Source organism: Nicotiana tomentosiformis, chromosome 4 (genome assembly GCF_000390325.3).
Source record: "Nicotiana tomentosiformis chromosome 4, ASM39032v3, whole genome shotgun sequence".
In the NCBI taxonomy this organism is placed as follows: domain Eukaryota; kingdom Viridiplantae; phylum Streptophyta; class Magnoliopsida; order Solanales; family Solanaceae; genus Nicotiana; species Nicotiana tomentosiformis.
In genome coordinates this window covers 95683513-95697700 of record NC_090815.1, presented here as the reverse complement: position 1 = coordinate 95697700, position 14188 = coordinate 95683513, and the positions used below count along the sequence as shown (strand labels likewise).

Here is a 14188-nt window from a genome sequence, read left to right as displayed (position 1 = left end):
GGTATGCACATATGGAATCAGCTCGGTATGTCGGAGACTCGGGGTTTGGCCAATTCGGAGCCACGGGTTGTAGTAAACCCAATTGGATCAACTTCTTGAACAAACTCGAGTATGGTTCACCGATGGGGGTGAAATGGTTTCTTCTGGGAGGATCTTGAGGATGTGGATTATATTAAGGTGTATTTTGTGGTGGGCGAGGATTATATGGAGCTTGGTAAGGACGGTTATTTCTGGGAGTTGGAGGTCGGTTTTGATTGTAATTTTTCTAGGGTCGTGTGTAGGGTTGTGTGTTCATCACCGCATAGGGGGGAGGTGCCACGGCGTATGCAACGTCATGGTGCAGGTAGTAATATTGTGGGGTTTAGGGTGGCATATAAGATTGGTTAAATGATCTGCAAGACCCCCTCAAGCTTGAAGCTATCATGGCTCCCTCTTCTCTCTTTTTCCTATTGGCTAGACCCCCCGAGCCATTATGGATGGCTTTAGATGTAGCTTTAAGGGCTGCCTGGATCAATATCCTTCCATTTTTTAACCTATTTCCAACCATTTCCCCAATCTTTATGGCTTCAGTGAATGGTTTTCCCATGGCAAACATCATGTTCTAGAAATAGTCGGTTTCTTGGGACTGCAAGAAAACCGTGACCATCTCTGTCTCATCCATTAGAGGCTTCACACAGGCAGCCTGCTCGCGCCACTTAACAGCATACTCACGAAAACTTTCTGTGGATTTCTTTTTCAGATTAGATAGGGAGTTTCTATTTGGAGCAATATCCACATTGTACTGAAATTGGCGGACAAAATCTCTGGCAAGGTCATCCCATACGTGTCAGTGAGTGTTTTCCTGGTCCATATACCATTCAGAGGCAATTCCTACCAGACTCTCTCTAATTTATGCCATTAGAAGTTCCTCTTTTCCACCAGCACCCCTTAGCTGGTTGCAGTACCATTTCAAATCAGCGATCGGGTCTCCGTGCCCGTCGTACTTTTCAAATTTTGGCGTTTTGAAACCTGATGGCATATGGACATGGGAAAACATGCATAATTCGGAGTAGGAGACACTATTTTGGCCACTCAGGCCCTGCATGTTCATTAAACTCTGCTCCGGGCTTTTTATTCTCCGAGCCATTTCTTCCTGCTCGGGATTTTTGACTATTCTTTTAGGTTTATCTAGAAACTCATACTATGGATGTTGAGTATATGAGTCCGGAGTGATATAGGTCATATCCTGCTGAAATTTTGGGCCCTAGAATATGAATGTCGGAGGTTCAAAACACGGCCTGAGCACGATCGGCTGCACCGTAGTGAAGACAGGCATTGCGGAGAATAGTGCTGGAGGTGCCCTAGAAATCGGCGCCTAGAGGCGAACCATAGAAGGCATGCCAGGACCGTCAGATGACATTGGAGGGTACCGGATGGGATGAACGGGTTGGACACAAGGACGTCGGTAGTCCCACCCGACCTTGGGATCAACTCAGGGAACCCATGAATTGCACTCGGCAGTTCCCTACCATTAGACCAGGCATCCCACATTTTCAACATGCAGAGACGCAACATCATATTCTCTTCAGCACTTGTTGATTCTGGCTGTAGAATAGCCGGTGTCGGGTTATCCTCAAGGTTGATAATGTGTAAATTATTTTTAGAGGCCATCAGAACCTTTCCTTTAGATCTTGCGAAGTAAGGATGGAAAGCCAGATTACCAACAAAAAACCAACCACTTGAATAGAACCTACTTTTCAGCACGCACAACAACCTTGTTAGTTTTGAGATATTTAATATATAGGAAATAACACGTTGGGATGCAATGCACCTAAACAATTAAACGCTTCTACCATGTGTTTGCAACGGTCGCGTGCTTTATCCCGGCTTTTAAATGTCTAGACTCTTTTCTTCCATTTTTGGGTCTTTGTTGGTTTCAACGCTCTCTTTATTTGTTGATCTCATCACTCTTGATTTTTCCCTTCATATTTTTTCACTCATTATTTTCTTTTCTTTTTATTTGTTTTTCTCTCAATTTTTCTCTCTTTTGTTGATTTTTTGTTCAGTTTTGCTTATGGCTATGATCGCATACGATGAGAATTGCATACGTATTATGACGCCGCGTGAATCAGACCATTACGTAGTTTAGGGAATGTAAAATGAAAGCAAAGAAATTTTGGGGTTTTTAATATTAAAAAAATCTTTTTGGGTTTTTCATTAAAAAGACTTGAAAACATCGACAACTGACTTTAAAAGGAAAACTTACAGACTCGAAGCAAAATAACAACAGACTCAAAATGGAAAAAGGACAAACAGACTCGAAGCAAGAAAAGTAAACTACAAACTCGATAATCGAAATGACTAATACAATTTAAAAGACAGATGACTCTCAAACTCTAATCCCGGGTCCCGGGTGACATCAGTCAGTCACGGTGCGGGCCCGCCTGTAAGCTCATCATGGAAGAACTCTAGGTCGGCCATGACCTGGTGAGCGAAAGACAACGCTAAAGCAAAGAACATAGCTTTAGTCATATCCTCACATTCATTGCATTTCATCGCGATGAAGTCAGCTATTTCTTTGATTCTAAGCTTGGTAGCATTCCGTTCTTGGAGCAACCATGTAATTTGTTGTTCTCGGGCTTCCATTACTTGCATGGCCTTGTTGTTCTGGTTTTGAATATTGAACACATTCTCTTCCAACTTGTTAAGCAATGTATAGCGATGCTCCCTCTCCGTCTTGAAGTATTTAACTTGTTGACCCATTTTGTTTTCAAGAGCGGTCAACTCTTTCCTTAAAACTGTGACCTCTTTATCATAATTTTGCTTTGCTTTGAGGGCTAACCTCATGCGTTCTTCCGCATCTTTCATCAATTGGACCATCCTTTCCCAAGATTTTGCTAAATCTTTTTCGGCCTTTGTTAGATTGGCCGCATAGTCGTATACTTTTTTGCCTCAAGTTGTCCATGATTCTTTGGTCTCTTTCACTTCTTACAGGCATCTCAGCAGCTATTCTCATTTCTCAGAGTTGGGTTCGGAGGGCTTCATTTTCTTGAGCTAACCTTTTCTTCTCTCCCTCATCTTCGGCGGCTTGCAGATCACTCTCAAATTTAATGGCTCTGAACTGATTTTCTAATTTGCTGATGATGACCCGATAATCTTTTTCTTTGGTTGTCCAAACCCACTGTTCTTGTGCCTCATTTGTGAACTGTTGGACATGGGGCCTTTTGGCGGGCTGTTTCGGCTCTTGATTGACCCAAACTCTCTTACCATACCATGCCGTATAGCTAGACTCTACTTCCCCGGGAAGATAAATCCCACACCTGAGTATGTGGCTCCAGAAACCTACCTTGATTCCAAATCTAGCGGACCGTTTCTTCCGAAAAAGTAGCCCCTGGGCGTAACTCAACAACCTGTGTACTCAGATCCTCATCATGAGGGACCGTTTGATACCTTCCCAACTAACGTAGAACCCGATGTGGAGTGTAAGGCTGAATACTCCAAAGACCCATCAATAGCAGAAAGCACACGTGGGCAAACATGTAGATAACCTCTTTGACCGAAAGCCAACTGAAAGTCCACTCAATTTGATTTGTAGTTAGCGAATACAGACGTGTGAACCAAGCCTTAATACCCTCCGACAGCTCATAGCCACTTGCCCTATTTCTATACTCATCAATGCAACTAAGTCCGGTTATCCCATAGTTCATGTATCTAGGGCGATGACAAAGATGCTACACAAACCACATTTGCAATAACAGATTACAACCCTCAAAAAATTTCACGCCAGCTCGACAAGAGGTTAGAGCTCAATAAATATCTGCGAGGATCATTAGCACGAGAGTACCGTTGGCCTTCTTGGCTAGAAAGTCAGCCACCCCTGCAAGGCCCAACTCTATATATCTGTCCTCTCTTGGGAATATCAGAGTGCCCAAAAATGCGACTATGAAGGCTAAAACCTCTGCGCGACTCCCACCTATTTTTCTTCCCTTGATGACAAAGACTAGTGTCTAGAGTATCAAATCCATGAAGGTCCCTATGCCGGCTATACAGAAAGGGGAAGGTACAGTAACCGTCGGCCAAATTTTCATTCTTAACTTGTCGGTTAATGCTCAAAAGGTCCAAAAATTTATGAGGGGTCACAGCTCTCGGGGCTACTGGATACTGATACTGTCACGACCTCAATTTCTCTCTGTAGGATGTTGTGATGGCACCTAGTCACTAATACTAAGTAAGCCTAACACTTACTGAATTAAAGACAGAATTTAACCAGAAATAACTATTAAGCATGAAACTGAAATTTATATAGTAATCCACTAAATCCCAAGTGCAATACAATACCCAAAATCGGTAGTACAAGTCATAATCTTTACTGAGTTTACCAAAAAATCCCTAAGTACAACTGTTCTGGAATAGAAATAAACAGCACAAGTAAAATCTCAGAAAGTGACTCAGAGGCCTGCGAACGCAATAGCAAGTTTACCTTGAGTCTCCATAGCAAATGCCTGATTAGATAGCTAATGATCAACAAACATCTGAGGTACCTGGATCTGCATAAAAATATGCAGAAAGCGTAGTATGAGTACACAACAGCGATACCCAGTAAGTATCAAGACTAACCTCGGTAAAGTAGTGACGAGGAACAGTCAAGACACCTACTAGACTAAATAACATGTACAAGTATGAATGTGAAACTAACAAGAAAACAATGTCAATATAAAGCTAAGCATGGTAAAGTTAACAAAACAATACTCACAATAAAGCCCTAGAAACAACGATTAGAAACATGGGAAAAACAGGTAATAACACCATAGAGTAAGCTGAACACAGTTTAGGTCCGGTGAAATCAAGTAGAAGGAACAAGTAATGATTCAACAAGAGCAACCGCTTCCACACAAGATTTGTTCAAAGATTTCCCCGAGTTACTTCACCTCTTAGTCACACTTCAGGGGTCCCGACGCGCAGACCCTAATCACTTGGCATCTCGTGCCCACATTACAATTCAAAACCACACGGACGACTCACGTGCCAAGGAAGTAACAATATCAAATATCCACACGGACAAGTCACGTGCAAACAATAATAATGACTCGTGACCACACGGACAACTCACATGCCAATAGAACAACTCCCACACCGAAGGCAAGTAAACATGAGTACATGTAAATGGTCAATAACATCAGGATTTATCTTCTTAAACCAATATGGGTAATTAATTACGTGTATGCTTGTGCAAGTATTCTATCACAATTCAAGTCAACAAGTAAAAGTGGAGACAATGAATGGCACATAAGAAACGATCATCAAGAAATGTACTAGGTATAACTCACACAAGGTAGGAACACCACTACACAAATATCAACAATAACAATGCCCCCAGTCCATCACAAGTCATCACAAATCATTCCCCGACATAGCCCATCTTGTCTCACCACGTGCGCAACAATAAAGTAAATGCCTGTCTTGTCTCGCCGCATGTGCATAATAATATTCTCACCTTCTTTCGCCACATGCGCAAACCCACATATATAGCCCGACTTGTCACACCGCATGTGCAAATATCAATAACAATAATAGCACGGACAACTCACGTGCGAACACCCTGACAATCCTCTCAACAATATCACATGTGCCAAAACATAACAACACAATATAAGGTCTTTCACCACATGTGCCCATATGCCATAAATTTTCCTCAAAACAATCTCGGCACCACAATCACGCATCGCTCTCGGCTCAACAACACTGAGTACAACAACAATAACAACAATAACATAAGAGTACGACAAGTGAATCAACACAAGAACTTCAGAACATAAAGAAACGAAAGAACGAGATCACAAAGAAAGACACAACAGGGAATAATAGTCTCAACAAGAATAGCTCAACAAGGGAGAGATAATGTGTAACAATAATTTTACAAAAGTACAATTCGATGATAAGAGAGATAACATGAATCAATGACCCCAAATAAGAACCCGTCAACAATGAAAGGGATAACAAAACTTCAATTAAGGCTAAGTAATTACGGAAGAGATAATAATAACTTCAATTAAAGTTAATCAATTACGGAAGGAATAATAATAACTTCAATTAAAGTTAAGCATTTACGAAAAAGATAGCATGGCAATAAAAGAGGCGACAACTTTAATTAAGGCACATAATAGTTTATTGGCAACAAGGGTAGAACATGAACCAATCAACTCCAGTTAAGACATGTAAGGATAAATTTAGTAAATGTAGGATTTAACATGATAAGACAACTTCAATTTTAATTGAGAAAAATAACCTAAGAGCTTACAACGGTCAAGTTCCCACAAATAAGCTCGTACATACTCATCACCTCACGTACACGGTCTTCACATGACACAATTAGCACAAATGACTCAAATCCTAAGGGGTAATTCCCCCATACAAGGTGAGGTAAGATATTTATCTCAAAAAACCTACACTGATACTCTAAAATGACCTTCTTGTGTGAAACAACCTCCGGACGGCTCAAATCTAGCCAAAATAACTTCATAATACAAATAAAACTCATAGAAAACAATTCTGGATAATAAAACTACGATCATTTATTAAAACTAAAAAATCAACCCAAAAGTCAACCCTAGGCCCGCACCTCGAAACCCTATAAAAATTTACAAAACCTGAACACCCATTCCGATACGAGTCCAACCATACCAAAATTATCAATTTCCGACATCGAATTGCCCTTCAAATCTTCATTTTACATTTTGAAAGATTTTTATGAAATTTCCCATTTTCTTCCATTCAATTCACTAATTTAATGATATAAATAATTATGAAATCAGTAAATGTAATCAACTTCGGATATAGAATACTTACCCCAATCGAACACTTGAAGAACCCCTCAAAAATCGCTCGACTCTGAGGTCTACAACTCAAAATATGGTAAAAATGGCAAGCCCTCGAATATAACCTTTCTGCCTAGAATTTTTCGCATTTGCGGACAAAATGCCGCACCTACAGCCTCGCATTTGCGAGCCAAAACATCGCTTCTTCGACTAAAAATCAAAGGACAAAAGACCGCACCTGCGGAGCATGCCGCACCTGCGACTCCCCAGAAGCGCCTGCCCCCACCGCAGAAGCGGACGCCCTATTCGCACTCAGACTCACAGAAGCAATCGAGTCCCCGCAGGAGCGCTTGCGCATCTCCCTCCGCAAAAGTGGAACTCGCCACAGCACCTCCCCTTAGCAAAAGCGAAGCATCCATCGCATAAGCGCGTCTGCACCTACGGCCAATTTTGCGCAGGTGCGAAGAACCAGCACCAGAACTGCCAACATGAACAAAAATGATCTGAACCATGTCCGAAACTCACCCGAGCCCCTCGGGACCCCGTCCGAATATACCAACAAGTCCTACAACATAACACGAACCTACTCGAGGCCTCAAATCACATCCAGAAATGTCAAAACTATGAATCGCACCTCGAATCGAACTTAAAAGACTTATGAATTTTCAATTTCTATAACTCGCGCCGAAACATATCAAATCAATCCGGAATAATCTCAAATTCTACATGCAAGTCCCAAATGACATAACGGATCTAATCCAACTCTCATAATCGCAATTCGAGCCTGATATCAACCAAGTCAACTTCTGGTCAAACCTCTCAACTTTTCAATTTTCGCCAAAATGCTTCAAATTATCCTACGGATCTCCAAATCCAAATCCGGACACACGCCTAAGCCCAAAATCACCATATGAAGCTATTGGAATCATCAAAACATCATTCCAGAGTCGTCTACATAAAAGTCAAAACTCCGGTCAACTCTTTTCACTTAAGCTCCTAAAGCAAAAATCATTCTTCCAAATCAATCTCGAATCATCCGAAATTCGAACTCGACAATACATTCACGTCATAATACATAATATAAAGTTGATCGAGATCTTAAACCACCGAATGGGATGCTAATTCTTAAAATGAGTGATCGGGTCATTACATATGACTAAGACCCCCATGATATTCGGCATAACCTGCTATCTCCTCCAGCGTAAGAGTCAACTCTAAATCCGAGAAGTGAAAAACATTATGTACCGGGTCCCAGAACGGTATCAATACCTCGATCATATCAACCCTTGGCTTAATCTTCAAAAGATCGTTAAGACCACCCAATGCCTTGGTCACAGAACGCTGACCGACTTCCCCTAGGTCATTCCACCACATGTGGAGTATCAAAGGAATCTCGTCTACGACCCAAAAAAGTAAATTCTCAACAGTGCACATTCTGTACGCAAATTAGGACAAAGGGTCAAAACAGACACTGTTTTCAAAAACACAAAGTGGCTAAATTTAAAATTTTCGTTTAATAACTTAGTGACAAACATGGGTTATTTTCGCAAATACAACCCTTCAGTGCTTGAGAAAAGTTTTTAGGGTTGTTTCTGCCAAATGGTGTTGATTATAGGGAAAAGACTGACTCGGGTTAATATTGTGGCTATTCTTGCAAAAACGGCCTTCCGGCATCCTGGGAGAACATTTTGAGGTTATTTCGACAAGAACGGCCCAGGGTAATGACCATGTTTTAAAAATTTTGCCATATTCCTATTTTTGGTTATTTTTGCAAAAGTGGGGCCGGACCTGATGAAGATTTCCTACGTATCTCACATCCGGTTAGAATCAGACCTACGTAGTTCGGGGAAGTTTTTTCAAAATCAAGGAAAAGATCATTTTTTGAAAGTTTGGACTCATTTTGTAACAACCTTCTAAAAATTCGATAGAGTTTCAGGATTTTTCTTTCTCTTTCTCTTTCTCTTTTTTTTTCCAAAAAAATTGGGATTTTCAGGAACCGGGCAAATTTTCTCCCTCCTATTTTTACTCTCCTAGTTTTTCTTGATTTTCTATCCCTATTCTATAAGCTAATCAACATGCAAACCAGAACAAACAAATGCAACAAGTAACACATAAGATGCATCATGATGGTATTTTATTTTGGGGGTACACATGTTCTAGACGGACCCAACTCCTGTGTTAAGTCCCCAAAGTCAAATGCACGTGATGCAAACAAGCGTACCTACTAGGGATTTGTTCTTCTAAGTTTAAACCTTACGGTGTAGAGTTCTAGACAAGGCTTATCCAAGCGGACAACTCGAGCCGAGGGGGCAGCGTACCGGGAATACATAAGCTTCATCGACTTTGCAACTGGTCCGGCCCTCGATCTAAAATTAAGGGTATGACATCTAATAGAAAAGAAGCCACGCGAAGCGCACGCTTGCTGGAAGATTTAGAAGACTCGGAGAGAAGAAGGGTGTCGTAACAGTTTATATACAGTTCACGACAATATTAAAGCGGTAAAGAGCGGCAATTAGCACATTAGACCCCAAACACGTAAAGTGAGACAATAAACGAACAAGCCAAGTATAACAGTTATTCTAAGCTCGAATTCTGAACCCTGAACCAGAAGTTCTGGATTCGTGTCCCCAGCAGAGTCTCCAGAACTGTCACATCTCTTTTTTATGGGGAAAGAAGTTTTTCCACTTTAAATGATATTATTTGAAGGATGATTAATTTATTTTATTTTACAAGAGTCACTACTCGAAATTATTTAATTGCGGTGTCCGAGTCACCAATTATTTTGAATCCCAAATCAAGAAAAATTGACTCTATTTAAAGTCTGCGAACATAGAAGATCGGGTAAGGAATTCTGTTAATCCGGAAAAAGGTGTGAGGCACTCCCGAATTCCGTAGTTTTATCACGATCACTTTACAATTATACCTGGCTTACTTATCTGATTATTAGACGTTTTAGAACTTACTGTGCGTTTTAAACTTTTATCGCTTTTAATTATTTTACACAATTATGAAAATTATTTAAACAAGTCACGATGTCGCGCACTTATTATTTTTTTATACATATTATAAATCACGCCACGTGAAACGTACCTGTGATTTACAACATGTTTATTTTATTATTATTTGAAGTTAGTGTCAAGTCATATGGGATGGCTCCTACTAGCTCTCCCCCCTAAGAACCGCACGTGCGAGTTCCCCCGCATACGGCTCAAGTGGCTAAGGCCCTTTCCTTCGCGCTTGGTAAGCGCTTCGCTGTAGCCAAGCTTACTGCTAGCCTATCGGCTAGAGCCAAGCTTCGACCGCGACTGCTGGCCACTTCTGGCCGTCTTAGTCCGTCATTCCTTCTTCTGCGAATATGAGATAGACCGACAGCCAATACGGGACTAAGGGAATGTGGGAATAACGAAAGACCGGATTCAAAGATATAGGCCAATCAAAAGGAAGATGGATTGAATTTGAGATTAGGTGCAGGGGCGGATCTACCTTGTAAGTTAGGGGTACCACGGCACCCGCTCGCTTCGCTAAAATTCTTATTATGTACATAATATCTCTGTAAAGAAATGTATAAATGGATAGAGTGGCACCCAAAAGTCACAAAGTGAAAGCGGGTGCCATTGGTTCAACCTTCCCTTTGAAGGCTTTTCTTGGCCTCATGAATGCAAGTTCGATTCATTGTTGGAGCAGCTCTTTGATTTTTTTTTTTTTTCTACTTATTAAGATTTCTTTTATTTTCAGTTGAACCCTAGGGCCTCACCTCTTTTCCTTCTTTTTCGGTTCTTTCCCTCCTTTTATTACTTGCTAAGTCTCTCTTTTTCATTTTTTTTAACTTTCAGTCCTCATTTTGTTTCTATCATTATACCTTACTTTATAAACAATTATTTTCTATAGGTAATTTTAATTGATTTTAATTAGAATATAATTTCTTTATTTTTAATGAAACGATATTAATTTATATATTGGAATATAATTTGAGCAATATCTTCTATTGGGTTTTGAAAAAATAATTAAATGGCTTGATTGATAGTCGTTTTGAGTTGAATATCGGTTGAATGTTAAAGGTTTTTCTTTGAAAATAATTGTCATATAACTCAACAATTAAGATGAAAAAATAAACAAAGAACAATACAAGTAAATTAATCTAGTCAAACAAAGAATATAGTATAGTTAAGGTACTCTTTAAGCAAGTATTTATATTGGAGGCGCTCTTTCATGAAATGTTATTTTTCTTTTGCATTTTTATTTAGAATGTGTTTAAAATAAGAGTTAAAAATTTGAACTAAAATCGAACTTATTTGCTTTGTGAATGAAAGGCCTATTCAAATTAACCAAAAACTAACCGAACCGACCCATTATTCCTAATTTGTCTTTGTAGTTACTACATGTATATTGTATGCATAACATGGTAGCACCCACAACCTTCGAATCCTGGATCCGCCTCTGATTAGGTGTCAAAGTTATGTCACGGAAACCGTACCCATAATTTTGACGGATTTTAGTTAAAGAGCGTCTAAAGCAAATTACGAATGTTCAAAGATTAACTACCTATATGCGGTAATTTGAGATTAATGTAAAGGCCCAACGTTATAGAAGGACTTATTGTGGATGAACAATACATTTAATCAGGTGGATTCGAAGCTATTGGTTAACCACTAAATTGTCTTTTCCAATGCGTGTAAGATCACAAAAAGAAAATTCCTTAACATCTGGTTTATTAAAGTAATGGTTGAGCCTTCAGTCATTCGACTCTAATGTTAGAGTCACTTGGTGGTGGATGGGAAATTAATTACAGTGATCCTAGCAGGGTATCTAACAGCCATTAATCACCTTAAAACTTATTTATATTGGAGGTGTTTATATGGGTACAAGTCTGCCCAACTCTAAACCCATAATCAAACCCAGTAAATGAAACTCAAGCTGTTCGAAACAATATTAATAACGGGGGCTACCATCTTCAAGATCAAACATGCAATTAATCCTTACATCATAAGCTGCTTAGCAATAGCACACGAAAGATGTAAATCTAATTTGATGCAACATTATTACATTAAGATAACTATTTGTGATCTCTAACAACTTTTAGGACTAAGACTATTCCCAAATCCTCATTTCTATTCAACCCTGCCTGCTGAAATGAACTCAGAATTGCCTGATTAACCTGGAGATTTATAGTCAAATTCATGGCTAATTAAATCTGAAACAACACTCAACACATGATTAAACATTTACTTAAATGAATCAATTGAAAACAGGTTCTAGCACAAGTAACAAACAATTTCAGTTTTAGGTATGGCAAAATTAACATCACAAATTGCTATTACCAAACAAACAGACCAGCAGGTAAAAGCAAAACGTCAAACCACAAAACCAACTCAATTTTTAAACATATCTTATTGTTATTTGAATCTACAACATGTTTTAGACAAGAGTTACATCAAATATTTCAATACCAACTTAAAATTGCAATCAATATGTAAGAGCATTCAACAGAAACACAATTGGCATATTTCATAGCACAATGACATCTAAACAACAATTACATCATTTGAGGCTGGAATAAATACCTTGCAGCAGTGCAAAGTCTTACAAAAAGCCAAATAAAGGCAGGAAAAACAACAGCTATGAAGTGGAGCTCAGCTACAGAAAACCCAGAACAGCAACAGAAAACAAAAATGATTTTTAAAACTTGATCAATTCAGAAAATCCCAGAAATTGTATAGCAACCAGTAGAGGTCAATCAGCTCTTCGAAATCCTCTTCTTTGGGAGTTTTTATTTTGATATTTGGGAGTTTTTGTTTTCAGATCTGAAACTCTAGGGCTTCCAGCTGTTGTTGTGGCTCGGGCGTGTGTAAAGATGTGTGTGAGAGTGAATGAGAGTCTATCCTTTTAAAACATGAAAATTAGGGCAGCCTTTAGATTTTTTCTTTTCCTTCTAACCCTTTTAATTTCTGTTTTTACTCTTCAAGGACCTAAAAGCTGGCCTATTTTATTTCCTAATTACTAAAACACATCCTAGTCTTACATGTTCTCTTTGCATTCAAAACCATCCTCATTAATCTTAGAGGATTTTATCCTATTAATAGATGATGGTACACATAACGTAAATTTATTAGGGAGTAACTTATCGAAGAGAACCAATTAGAGTTTAAGAGATTATATCAAAGAGAACCAATCTATTATAATTGTAATATATGCAAATAAAAATATGTGTACACTCACTTACAATGGAGGTTGAAAAGAGAAGAAGAAGAAGGAGAAAGAAAATAAAAGAGAGGAGATAAAAATATAATTTTTGTTGGCTTGGAATTCTTTGGGAGGTTTAGGTGAGGGTTCTTTAATGGAAGTTGAGAGCAGGGGAAGAAAAGAAAATGAAGGAATAGCTTAAAATCACCTCTTAGGAATAGCTTCTCAGTGAGCGGAATATTACGTACCACCTCGTCCAAATCTTCCCAGAAGTGATGACATATTTTTACATAATTCTTTTATTTCTTCCCGGTGTGATAACAATTTTCAATAAAGCCAACTTCTAATGTTCATGTAACAGTGATTTTTTCGCATGTTCTAATCTTTTTCTCCTATTTTTGCTTGCTACTCAACACTCCATTTTTAGTACATATATGTATAGATAATTTTTTGAAACAATAGTGAGATATTAGAGTTATATGGAAAGGGACTGATCTTGTTAGATGTCATTTGTACATATTTTTACAAAAAGTTTATCTTAAAATTGTTTTCTTGAATATTCTAAAAATAATTTATGTTTCTATATTTGTTTTGAAAAGTTAATTGCGTTAGGATAAGATGTTTTTTTAGAAATATAAAATATATGCAAAATCTCAGTATAAAGTGAATGGGTCTAAATGGTTCTTTATTCTTTGGATGTTGGTATTTACCCGAAATTAGTTTGGGAAAAGGTCCAATCTAGCCCCTACCATTAATCAAGTTTTAAAAATTACCCCTAACCTTAACGTTTTGACATTGTGGCAGCTGACCCCCTTAATTTTATCCATGTCAGTTGTCATGTCAACTGCCATATCATTGACCCCGCCAAATTAAAACCACACATACCCATTACATTCCTTGTCACCCACCCGTGATCTGTGACTCGTGACCCGTTTACACACTAAATAAATAAGTTAGACCCGTCTAAATTAACAAAGAGAGTCATTTGGTCTGTATACGTTCGATAGAAACGAGAGAGAAGAGTGTGGAAGGTTCAAAAGAAATTTTTTTATTTTCAGTGTTTAATGTTGTCCAAGGTAAGATTTTCCCCCAAAATCTGAACTTTTCTGCTAGTTTCATATGCTTGTTGTTTATAAATGAAGCATTTTTGTCTTAGGGTTCGCATTTCTTTTCTGTTAACGTTAGGGTTTTTAGATTATGCTTCGTGGTTTAGG

At 38.7% G+C, this 14188-nt stretch overlaps 1 long non-coding RNA gene across 1 annotated transcript; it reads right to left on the bottom strand.

The window, feature by feature from the left end:
- Nucleotides 1-11711: 11711 nt before the first annotated feature.
- LOC104118296 (uncharacterized) lies at nt 11712-12653 on the bottom strand. The gene is made up of 2 exons (XR_691236.4): nt 12356-12653; nt 11712-11949 (listed from the first exon to the last, which is right to left on the bottom strand). It is a non-coding gene; the product is annotated as an uncharacterized lncRNA (long non-coding RNA).
- Nucleotides 12654-14188: the final 1535 nt, after the last annotated feature.